The sequence below is a fragment of the Bacillus rossius genome, chromosome 1 (assembly GCF_032445375.1).
Source record: "Bacillus rossius redtenbacheri isolate Brsri chromosome 1, Brsri_v3, whole genome shotgun sequence".
Taxonomy (NCBI): Eukaryota; Metazoa; Arthropoda; class Insecta; order Phasmatodea; family Bacillidae; genus Bacillus; species Bacillus rossius.
Genome location: NC_086330.1, coordinates 329,377,832 through 329,390,991, shown reverse-complemented (window position 1 = coordinate 329,390,991; position 13,160 = coordinate 329,377,832). Strand labels below are relative to the sequence as shown.

Genomic DNA, 13,160 nt, shown 5'->3' with positions numbered 1-13,160 from the left:
GTCACCCTCTCATTGGCTGCTGTCTTGTGGAGGTGTCCCAACGTAGCGGCCTGTGATTCGATACAGCTTCGGTTGAGTGTTTCTCACTGGCCCAGAGTCGTCCAGGTGAGTTGTGAGCCAATAGCAGAGGCAGCACTGAGGTATAACTAGTTGAATTTCAGGCTGTCGTGAAATGAATCCGCGAATTTTTTCGGTCTCTACCTATTAGGCATTCAGGTGTTGCTCCTAAAAACAAATAAAGCTTGTCAACGAAAAGGCAACATTTATTTATGATAATATCCCAATGGAGACAATATTTGCTCTATTGATACGTATTATCAGTACTGTTAAGAAATTATTTTTTTCTACCTCTTTTTATGTTTGAAACAGCAGTTTTGATTTCTATGCAAATTTGTTTACAGTTTGAAGTGTTCTTACTAGCATGCTTAAAAAATGAATATTTTTGTTTACAAATTTCCAGATTTAAAGTGTTTTACCATAAATGTTGTGGTCATATTCGCAATCACAAATATAGTGCAAAACAAAGTCATGGACAAGCATCATCCTAAAACGATTCAGATTTCGATTTCTATTAGACAATTTATGAAATTGTTACCTTAGCGCGATGGTATATTGCGCTAGCTTCTGAATACGAATGTCAAATTTATTATAAAAACTAACATGATAACAAAAATCTTGCCCAAGCATCTCAGGAAGTTACGTTTGTAATTAGTGGTGCACCGATGCGGATACCGATGAATCGTAATCGGCGATTATGGGTACTTACCGATTAATCGTAATCGGCGATTATCTTAACGATTACTTTGCCGATTATTTACGTCCCGGCGTAATTAAGTTGGTTTTTACCGTGTAATATTTTGTTACACATTTTAGGACGAAATACGGTAATATTTGTATATATTACAAAATTCATCTAACTGCGTCATATCATAATTACAGATATTTCATTACGTTTAATAAATCTCATTGCCTCAAACAATAAAAAATGCATTTTTCCTACACGTTTATTTACGTTTCGTCTTTTGTTTAGTGGCCTTGTACATTACGTATAGCCAGAGAAGTAAAATAGATGGCACGCAATCAAAATACCACAAACAGTTGCAGTGGATTCTATGACAATCGATCTTTTCGAGTCGTAGTAGCGGTTCAAAATCGTGGTCCCGATACCTTCTAGTTTTTATCACTGTGTTTTACAAACTCGTTATGGGCGTCTTTGGTAACATTATCCGTTTGTTATTTGTATGTGACGTGAAAACTGAAAAAGTACTTATAATTTTTAGGGATGTGCGAAAGTGACTTTATCCACACGAAATGAAAGTGAAAGAAAATTTATCAAGTTTCGCGAAAGTGAAACGAAAATGAATTTTTCTATGAGATAAATATATTCTTAACGAAAGTTAAGCGAAATTTTTTAATTAACAAAGAAAAAAAGTGCCCCAAAATTTGCTCTTCAGTAATAAATTCTATTACATTAATCATTTTGGTACCTTTTGATGTATATATAAATATTACTATTTAATAAAATCAACATCCGCCCTAGACCACACAACACAGCCCCATGTCACTCGTAAATTTCAAGAATCAATCCAGATCTTTCAGCGCACAGACTATTTCCTTTACAGTCGTAATGTCGCAGTCTATGATAATATATTTATCACGTGCATGGTACTGATGAAAAAATACGTGAATACTGCGGAACGGCCGCCATCTTGCACCACTGTCACACATGGCTAGCTCAGGAAGCTGTAAACTAGGCAATGGACATGGTCAAAACAAAACATAACAAATGGTTGCTGCCAAGTGCTCATTACACGCAGTGACTTGTTGACCTTTTTGTCTAATTGGCTGTATATTATGAGGATTTTATATGCCAGTCAGAGTATGTAAAATTTAAATAAAACAGACAATGTTTTTGTTTGGCTGTGCGCGAATAAAAGTAGGTACGTTCTTTGTTTATGTGTATACGGTAAATACTAAATAGTGTACTAACAGTTCTGGAATGTATGTTTTACGAATATAGTACCTACACTACTGTTTGAAAGCAAATGAATCAGGTAATTTTTCAAATATTGCATGATTTTGTTTTGATACCTAGGCCTACTGTAATCACGGTTGAATTTTGTTTACTTTATCTGCCATGTTTGTTCAAATTATGATTTTACCGTATTTTCATTAACGTGAGTTTTTTTCATCACCACGTAAATTAATCTTAATGGAAATCTTTTTTCTAATTAATGTCTTTATATGATTTGCATATGTTATTACATTATTAGTAATAACAAGCAAATCATATAAGGACATTACAGTAGAATCTCAGTGCTAAGTACTTACAGGTACCTCAAGTTTTTGTACTTAGCACTGAAACATGCATACATATCTTTACAAAGAGAAAAAAATATATAAAAAAATATCTACAGGAGAGCCGCAATGCCATATGTATTCGCAACTGCGACTTGCTTTTTTCCCCGGGTCTAGTTCTCTGAGTATATCCACTTTTTCCTTAAGCGTGAATTGCTTTCGTTTCTTTTTACCTCCAGGATCATTCATATTGTAGCACAAATACAATGCGGTGTTTAAATAACGTAACCTGAAAATAAACTCAACAATAACAATAAACAATCCCGGCACAGACATCAAACAGTATTTTTAACGTAGCGTAACACTTTTGTCTAAATAATTAATACTTCTCTCAAACCTCCATCTTTCGATATATCGAATGGTGTTGTGTTGCTCACGTCGCATACTACGTACGGTATAATCTATGGTTGTGCGCGCAACTGTTTGTTAACTTTGTTTTGAGAATTTAGAGGTTAGAAAATACGTTGCGTTGGTATTTGTGTATCTTTGTTCTACTACATTAATCATTTAGCTGGAAATTTATTTTCCAGTTTAAGTAAATTTTGGTGTAGTAATGCCACGCTACTAGTAGAATTTATACGTTATAGTGAAAATGATACTTTAAACTGAAACCATTTTGCATGGCGAAGATACGATTTTTGGCGGGGACTTAAAAAAAATTCGTTAAGTGAAATATACTTTATAATAAGGAACGTTATTGTACCGGTATTATACTGTACATTTTTATTAAATTACGATTTCTTTTTCAACTAGAACAAACGAACTTCGGTAAGCTATTGAACTTTCGTTTGGCTCGAAATATTTCGCTAAAAACGAACTTCGACAGATGAAATTCTTACCGAAATCGAAAATGAAAGTAGCAAAATTTCGATTTCGGTATCGGTATACCGAACATTCGCACAACTCTAATAATTTTATATATTCAGTTAACATAAATAAAATCACATGTGCTAGAGTTGGTTTTTAGTCATTTTTATATAATTATAGTGAGATGGCGAGTAGGGAGAAAAAAAGTGAAGTGTGGAAACATTTTTCTATAAACTCAAGTGAACAAAATAAAGAAGCATGTTTACATTGTTAAACGGTAATTTCTTGATGCAACCTTATGTGATAGTCGATAATAATGCTAGTTTTCCGCAGCAAAAACTTACCCGTTGTAAATTACAATTATTAGACTGTAGTTCAAGTTGTTTACAATATCAAATATAAATAGAAGTTAATTTAATTTACACTTTGCAATGACTTAATAGTGTATTTTATATATTTTTATACTGTTATTATAACTGTATTCTCAATTTTACCTAATCTTGTTATTAAATTCACATGGGAATAAAAAATTTTGTGTGCATTATTACACTTAAAAAAATTTCTTCATTATAATCGGTAACTGAATCGGTATCTGCCGATTATTGCTCTCATAATCGGTAATCGAATCGGTAATCGGTAAAGTCATATCGGTGCACCACTATTTGTAATCATATTTAGCATGATGATGTATAATTAATTGCTTTCATAATTTAGCTATCGATATGACTCCTGTTGTTACAAAAAAAAAAAAAATTAAATGTGTAGTTCTGAATATTGAAAGATATTTATTGTGATGATAACTGTTTTCTCAATTTAACTTTCCTAGAACTAATATAGTTGTGGTGTATTTCGTATGTGTATTTGAATTTATTTATACACGACATATTCAGCCACAGGCCGGGTTACAAATGTACGTGTTTTACAATCTAAACAACCTACAAAACCAGATAGCCTACAGGACTTTTAAGGGTTAAATGTATACTTCGTACAATTATCTTAAATTATATTAAACTCTAATCAAATCACATAATATTCTTAAAAATGTATCAAGTTCAAAGAAAATACTATGCGAGCTATAATTATTATTACTAACTTAATTTGTAAAAATTACAATCAATGCACAAGAAAGAAGTAAATCAGTTCAAAAAAAATATTATGATTGCATGGTAAATAATTGTACATGAAAATGATTATGTAATTAAAAAGTAGGGGTGTGCAAATACTCGAAATTGCAAATATTCGTGCATATCAAATATTTGATTTGATTCACATTCAAAACCAAATTAGGTATTTGAAAATTTCAAATATTCGAAAGTCTTTGAATGTATTAAAATATTACTTTTGTTTGACAAAACGTGTGATACAATAATATGTCGAACCTCGAGAAATCATTTTCCAGAGAGACTTAATGGAAGAAAAAAAACTGTAAGTGGACCTTTACTTACATCAAATTTTAGGTTAGGTAAATGGGCATGCTGAGAACAGTTAAAGACAATGTAGCGTGAAAATTATCATAAATGCTTACAATTTAAATACAAACTTTACGTGATGTGTAGCATAATTAATTTATTATATCCAGTTGTCCTTAGCACAATTTTTGGGCGAGCCATGTGCCATATAAAAATGTAAAACTATTTAAAACAATGCCAGCGCATCAGCTTTCAATAATAACCTTTAAAAACTAATGCACACATACTCTTTGGTCACCATTCTATTAATTTTACTAATACAAATCTAGAGAATTTTTTTTAACCATAGAAAAGTAAACACAGCTGCCATCATGGCTACAGCAAAAAAGAAAACGTGTCCGTTTGTGTTGATGGTCAGCAGAGCGGCCCATGGCCAGAGAATTGTGTTGCTAGAATTGCTCCAGCGCAATCGCTTTTCAAACTACCGAAAATGTTATGTAAATAATTAGATAAAATTAAAGACACGATAAACAAAATTCATTAAAAATTATTTTGCCTTGACACGTTTGATTCCAAAAGACTCTGAGAACGGAATATTGACCATGCTTATGAGCAGTTTTAATAAACAACTCTTTGATATATTGATTGGTAATCGCTTGACTATTTATTGCGGAAAATAAAACTGATACTTTCATAAACTTTTTTTGCCTTTTTTAATTTTCAGAATAAGAAGTGAAGTTCAGAACATTGTTTTTCTGCTTCTAGGAACATTGTCACTTCCAAGAGGCAATGCCTGGATCCAGAACATGTAAAGGAATTGGTCTTTTTGCACTGCAATTTAAATAATGTTGATGGCAAGGTGTAGGCTTGGCTTTTGATGAAGACATTTCTATACCACTGATTGTGTTCTATTACTAAAACATTAGAAGAGACCTAAATATTTACATGTTACTTGAGTAATAAAAATGTATATAAGGCTTTTAAACAACAATTTATAATATGCCAAATTTTGACTGTAATTATTCAGATTTATACTTAGAACTTAATTAGAAAATATTTGCAAATTATTCGCTATTCACAAATATTTGCAATTATTTGATTCACATTTGATTTGCATTGAAAAAGTCACATTCGCACAGCCCTATTAAAAAGGGAGCTTATTAGATAAAAAAATACCGTTTAATACAATAAACAATACAGTGTGTGTGTGTGTATGTATGTATGTATGTGTGTACGTGTATGTGTATATATATATATATATATATATATATATATATATATATATATATATATATATATATATATATATATATATATATATATATATATATATATATATATATGCGGCTGTGTGCTTGCCTTAGCTTTTATGTTTGCTTTATGTGCCTGAGATTATTCTCATTGCAAGTTCTATTAAATGTATATTAAACAATTAAATAGTGGAAAAGCAAAAAATTTCAGGAGCTAACGTGTTTTATTTTACAATTTTTTCCTTAAACAAAACCGTAAAACTAGTGAAAAATAATTACTGTATATGCTCACAAGCAAACATGCTCGCTCACACGAAATAAAAATTTTGTAAATAAACTGTATATATAAAATGTATGACTTCATGTAAATATTGGTAACTAATGTACTTAGCAAAAGCATGAGTGCCTTAAAGTAAAGAACATGTTGTAATTATTGATGCTACACAGCTATTAAAGCATATATATTGAATTGTCACTATTATAGAGTGTACTGATTTGTTGCTGCAATGTATGACTTCATGTAAATATTAGTTCCGCCTGCAGATCTCTTTCACAGTCCTCGACCATAAAAAGATCTGAACAAACATATGAACATGGTGGCCACTCACAGTCACCAAAAATATTCCCTGATTTTTCCCTGATTTCCCTGATCAAAAATTCAAAATTTCCCTGATATTTACAATTACAAAAAAACATAATTTTGATGAAATTATATAATATTATAGAAAGAGATTACTCACATTTTAGCACCCTGCTGTATTTTCTTCATTATATACATACGTAAGTTCGTTAAATAACAGAATACATTTTAAATATGTCACTTTACATTATAGCGTCCCTTTCAATGACCTGCAGTCTGTGTTTTGTTTTATGTCTAGAGACCGGAAAAATTCGCAAATTCATTTCGCGATAGGCTAAAATACAAATACGTAGTTATACCTCAGTGCTGCCTCTGCTATTGGCTCACTACTCATCTGGATGACTCTGGGCCAATGAGGAACACCCGACCAAAGCTTTATCGAATCTCAGGCTGCTACGTTGGGACGTCTCAAAAGACAGCAGCCAATGAGTGGGTGGCATTTGACCGAGAGTACGCAGAACTATGGAGTTCATCCTACAGGCCATTGAACCCTCGATTTTTTCCTGTCCCTAGTAATGAGGTATTTCAGTGGTGAGCGCTCAAACATTTTTTCACACGACTTTTGATAACTGTTCTTACATTCATTTTTGATTTAAAGTGTAACATTTCTAGTTGCGAAATATTCTTAGTCTTAGTACTCTCAACCAGGGATAACAGTACAGTGCAAATTTTACCTTGTGTTTGATTTAAAAATGAAACAACTAATGGATAAATCTTCACTCCATTACAATCAGTACTCCCATCTGTAGCTACAGCAAATGGTCCACTTACTAAAGATTCAACAGTTTCAATTTAGTTTCACCAGCCATATACTCCTCTCCACTAAGGCAGATGTTTTTGTTCTCGCACAGCTGTATTTCCGTGCAATTCTTGAGTCCGGAAACATAGCTCTATACAAATTACCCGAATGATCGGCTACTGCTATCGGTAAATTGTGTTCTACCAAAAAACTTGTAAACATTAACTCTGCGTTTGTTACTTTCGTTTATTCAGATATAGCGAAAAACGACGATATAGATTTATTGCTCGTCACGGCTTTAATATGTTCTGCATGTTTCTTTGATTCAATATGCCGTCTACAGTCATCCCTTCCACCATGCGCAATCGAAAAGTCACACGTGCATACATTACAAAACGCGTGGCGTTCCAAAACATTTGAAGATGACAAGCAAGGACATTCTTTTGAATAGTTTGGCGAAAGTTCTGAAGAATAACGTTCTTTTTTTTTTTGCCCCAGATACACATTGTTCTGTCACACGCTTCATTTCTACAATCGGCACTGAAGAACACAACACTATCGAACAACATAAACAGGTTTCACGTCTGTAGACACGACAAAAACACTTTGATGAAAAAAAAATGGCTTTCAAGAATGTACACAACACAGGTTAGCCAAAGTACCGTACAAAAATTATCGTGATGTAAGAAGCTAACAAACGAAAAGTCCGAGAATATGTACTAGTTGTATCGTACAACGGACGTAATACCGTACCATTTCTATTACAAGACACAAGAATTAATATACTTATTTCGACAGTACATGCGCACACTTACTAGTTCCGTTATCTGCGCAACCACGTGATGTATTCGAACTGCGTTCACGAAACACGCACACCAGAAACGGAATTTTTTTTTCCGTTACCGCGCAGCACAAAGCCTCGTTTCCGTAATAAACCAGCGATGTTCCGTAATTCGGTGTTAAATTCGTAATAATTACGGAAAATCCGTAATGGTTGGCAGCTCTGCGGAAATATACACGACACAAAAAATTCCCGGTTATTAAAAAAATTCCCTGACATTTCCCTGATAATTCCCGATGAACGTGATTTCCCTGATAAATCCCGGTTTTCCCGGTTTTCCCGATGAGTGGCCACCCTGATGAAGTATCATAATTGAATTTTTCTTGTCGTTTGCAGCGTTGCACACTTTGGCTTCTGAAAACAATTTCTTTAGGGAATTTGTAATATATGAGGTGGCTGAATTCGTCGTGCACATAAATATGAAACTATAAATACGTGTGTCATGAGATCGCCTCTGACAGTATTTCCAGTTTTGTCGGAACACAAAAATATATTTGTGAAAGCGCGTGCGTCTAGGCTGGTGGGACGGGACGGGAGCAAGGTCGAGGCGGTAGAATGCACGTGACTTCACTTCGCTGCCTGCGCAGAAAGATACGCGCCCGTCTGAGGCTTCCTCCCCTCTCCTAACCCTGGACATTATCAACCAAGAAGGGGCGGGCGAAAAGAAACCTAGGTAGGGGAGGGCGCTGCGCTGAAGAATGTGGTGGGAAGATCAGCCGCATAAGGGGAAATGTACTGCATCCAAAGGGAGGGAGTGTAAGACAGAGACAGAAATTCAGATTGCCTGGTGCGTAGCTAGGTCCAGTAGAATCTTAAATGTTAATTTTTCACGTACATGTAATCAAACCCTAATATTTACTTTAGAAACAAACCACGCCACCATGTTGCCAAAAAATTGCTGCCAACACTTTTTTCGGCATTGTCAACAACTTTACAAACAATACGAGAGAAATAAACCATAGCCGCGGTATATTCTCTCTATGAGATTATCGAAGTTACTGCGTACGAGATACAAGTAGTGTCGTTGAATCTCGTAGGCAACGGTACTACGTGGTTCGATATATCGATTGACGATTCTCGATGTATTTCCGTAGCGCCATTTGCTACAGTACACATGCGGTGTAGTAAACCTTTGCTTTGTTTTTACCGTTAGTTTTTACGCTGTTTGTAAACAAAGTGTAGTTTGTGCGGGGTTTTTTGATATAAAGTGCTCTTGTTTTACCATTCAGTAATTGTTTTTATTTGTTTATTATAATATGGGGCCGACCAAGTCCGGTTCCATACATTCGCGCGCATCGGAATATAAGGGCCATCATTTTTATGTTAGCGATACGAATATTTTGATGTGCAAGCCGTGCAACCTTCGCATCAACTGGGAGAAAAAGGATACGTCGGAAAAACATTAAAACATCGGGTCAAATTGACAGACTCAGGCAATTTTCTGAGCAAGATGACAGGAAACGACAGGCAACATTACCAACCACACTGAATAACAAAAAAAAAAAAAAATTGAGAAAGAGGAATTTATTGAAGAGACTGTGAAAATGTTTCTCAAGGCTAATACAGTCAAACCTCTATCTATCGTTTTTCAGGGGACCAACAAAAAAATTCAGTAGATGCGGACATTCAATAGATGTGGACTTCACTCTTAAGAAATTTAAAAAATATTTCAACCGCAAAATTAGTGTCAGAAATATATCAGTTACTTGTCATTAAAGTTAATCAGTTGAAAAATAAATAAAAATGGAAGTATTTTACTTAATTCAATTTACACTTGCAAAAAAAAACATACGCACAATAAATCTACATGGAAATTAAAGTCTTTTTCAATATCCTGAAGTCTGAAATATGTTTACTCATGTCTGTACTGAAAAAGCCGATTTTGCCAATATTTAGTTGAATCAACATTTCTGCCGACTTCCGATACGCTTGTTAATTTTCGGCCGATATTACTGAAAAACGAGAGAGACTGCCATAACCTAAAAATCCACGATTACCCTTTTCACTTTACGTAGTAGTACTGCATTCTTTCAGATCGTATTATTTCTTCGCAACATGTGCCAAACGTACATATAAAAATTTAATATCCTTTTTTTCAATACTGTTCTTTACTTTTAATATGTCATAAATAAAAACATTACCGTCACGGTAAATATACATCTCGGTTGTTACGGTAACTGTAGTGCAAATGTGGTAGCTATCGTGCTTCTGTAGTAATTATGGTATCGACAAAGAATCTTTAGTTTTTTTTATGGTAATTATCTTAGGATAACAATTGGGTTTGTACTGTAGTTATGGTATATCATCCATATTTCTTCGTACGTTGTTGTTCATTTGTCTTTTCTTCATATTTACGTGCTCCATTACTTGGCTGCAGATTTAAGGTGATTTTTACTACTGTATACTATCGTTACTGTTTTTATGACGGTTTCTTTCTAATAAATGGTTATTTCTGCAAAATCTTTATGGTTAAACGATCATCTATTATAATTTATAGTGACGGGACCACATATTTTGTACGATCAATGCGGACAAAACGATAATTCGAACATCGGTACAAGCGGACTTTTTTAACCTTAGTTGTATGGCAATTTTGCCGGGACCGTAGAAAGTATACGATAAACACGGACAATCGATACATGCGAGTTCGATAGATAGAGGTTTGACTGTATTCCTCTTAGAAAAATCGATGATCCAGATGTAAGGGAATACATCAACAAGTACATTCCTGGTTCTGGGGACATACCCCAAGCATCTACACTCAGAAAAAATTATGTCCCTAGGGTTGGTGAAGCATTACAAGAGGAAATAAAGGAAGCATTGCAAAACAAACAAGTTGTTGTTGTGGCGGATGAAACTACAGACAGTTTAGGTAGATGTGTGTTTGCAGTTCTTTTTTGCAGTGTCTGCAACAGCAGTGCAAGAAGTGTATTTGGCCAGTTGCTCATTTTTAAATAAAGCAAACGGCACAACATGCAGTCAGGCTATACTGGAGACTCTAAATAAGTACAACATTTCTTATGACAATGTAGTGGGTCTTGTATCTGATTCAGCCAGATACATGGGAACTTGTTTTGCTGCTTTAAGGACAATTCTTGGTGAAAATCTTATCACTTTCAGTGCTCGGCACATAAAATTAGTCTGGTTGGTGACTGTTACAGTAGCAGTGCCTATATTTTTGAAATGTTTGAGGATCAGTACTTGAGCCAGAAGCTCAAAGTACAATTAAAATTTGTGAGTGAAACATGTGGTATAATGAAAGCTCTTATCACTAACTTGGAAGGTTCAGCATACCCTTATGCTCACAAGTTATGGGATGAGTTGGTTACGTTGCAAAACAGTCTGCAGCGTTATGCTGATGGTGCTTTCCCACAAGGTACGCTCAAGCTTTTGAATGAGTATTCAAACATGACTAAGAAGGAAGAAGTTAAGGTACAGATCAAGTCATGCATGCAAAGATGCCTTCAGACATTGGCAAACCACATGGGTGGCACAGAAGCCAATCGGTTTTATCAAGGGGTAGGTGCTCTTTTCAATCCTGCTACAGCCGGCCAAAGACTACAAGTTGACATGCAAAAAGCTGAACAACATAAAAAACGACTCACATTTATGTCTGACATGAATACACTTTTTCTGAGGGCTACTGCTACTTTCACAAGCAGCTGTCAACTAATCTGAGAGAAGGATGTGAAGTCGACGTAGTTCAGTTACTACTTGCTGTGAAGATCAAGTATCCTGAATTCTCAGAAGCAGCACATCGCAGCATATGGGCACCAGTAAGCAGCGTCGAAGCTGAAAGGTTCTTCAGCAAATATAACTTGATTGTGACGGATAGGAGAAACAGGATGAGTGAACAGACTGTAGAGACCTGTTGTATGCTTTCTTTCAATTCCATTGACAACTCTTAATTTAGTGCGAAGAAAAAATTTTTTGGAGTTGTGCTGCAATGTACATACAGTTTATTATCATAATTGACTGAAGGAAAAACTTATAATGTGTTGTGTTGCTGTGTCCCAATTATTTTCCTTTCCATAATAAATGGATAAAAACACTTGTGTTGTGTTTGTGTGCCAATTATGTTGATTTTTTATTAAGTTAAATGATAAATGTTTTAGTTGTATTTCTGTTTTCTTTTTTTCATAGAATAGTTAGCGCTTATAAAATTCTATATTATTGGTAATAAATGCTATAAAAATGCTACAAGTAAATATTTAGATGCTAAAAATGACCAGAATAAATGCTATTTTTCACCCTCTCTAACAATAACAAATGCTGCTCAAACGGTACATTTATGTATATGGCCACTAAAATATTATACTGCATTTTTGAACAGACAAAAATCATAAGATGTTCCGAATTTCCGTACAATCGTAATATGAATTATTTTCCGTACAAATTACGGGAAAATCGTACAAGTTGGCAGATATGCAATAACAAACGGGTACATTCAGTTCAAAGATTAATGAATGCACAAAATATGAGATCTGTGCCTTGGTAAAGCGCGTGCACCATTTTCATAATCATTGCTAGTTTGCGCCACTAGTCTCGCTTGGTGCTGGCCAGAGATGCTACTAGCGAAGTGCACAGTCTTCCTGATGTTACTATCCATATCTATGGTGCGATAAAGTTATTTTCTTACGTTTGCAAAGGTAAACAATGAAGGTTTTTCAAAATAAAAGCATTAATTAAAACGTAATTTATCAGGAGGAATATATATAACGAAAGAATTTGTGAATTTTAGGACTTTACCGCTTCGTAAAAACGTATGAAACGGGAAATTAATGATTTTATGTGTGTATGTTCGGGAAAGTAAACCATTGTAAATATAGTACTTTCGGCGGGACCAAAATTAATCGGTGTATGACACGGGAAAATGTGTGAAACGAGAATATATCATCGAGGTTCTACTGTAGTTGTATTTTGTACGATGGCGACTCAAAACTTAATTCAATACAAATGAACAAGCATTCCAGTATCGAAAAAAGTATCGAACTTACAGTTTCGATACTCGATACTTTGCGATACCGTCAAGTATCGAAGGTATCGAGGTATCGAAGTATCAAAAATCCCATCACTACAAAGCATGCATATAAACATTCCCCAATTTCTGTGGAAT

General features: G+C 34.4%; 1 protein-coding gene across 5 annotated transcripts in view; it reads right to left on the bottom strand.

Moving 5' to 3' along the window:
- The window catches only part of LOC134528023 (ras GTPase-activating protein-binding protein 2), a 140,446-nt gene that overhangs the window by 92,121 nt on the left and 35,165 nt on the right, over positions 1 to 13,160 (bottom strand). The gene's annotated exons all lie outside the window — the stretch shown is intronic.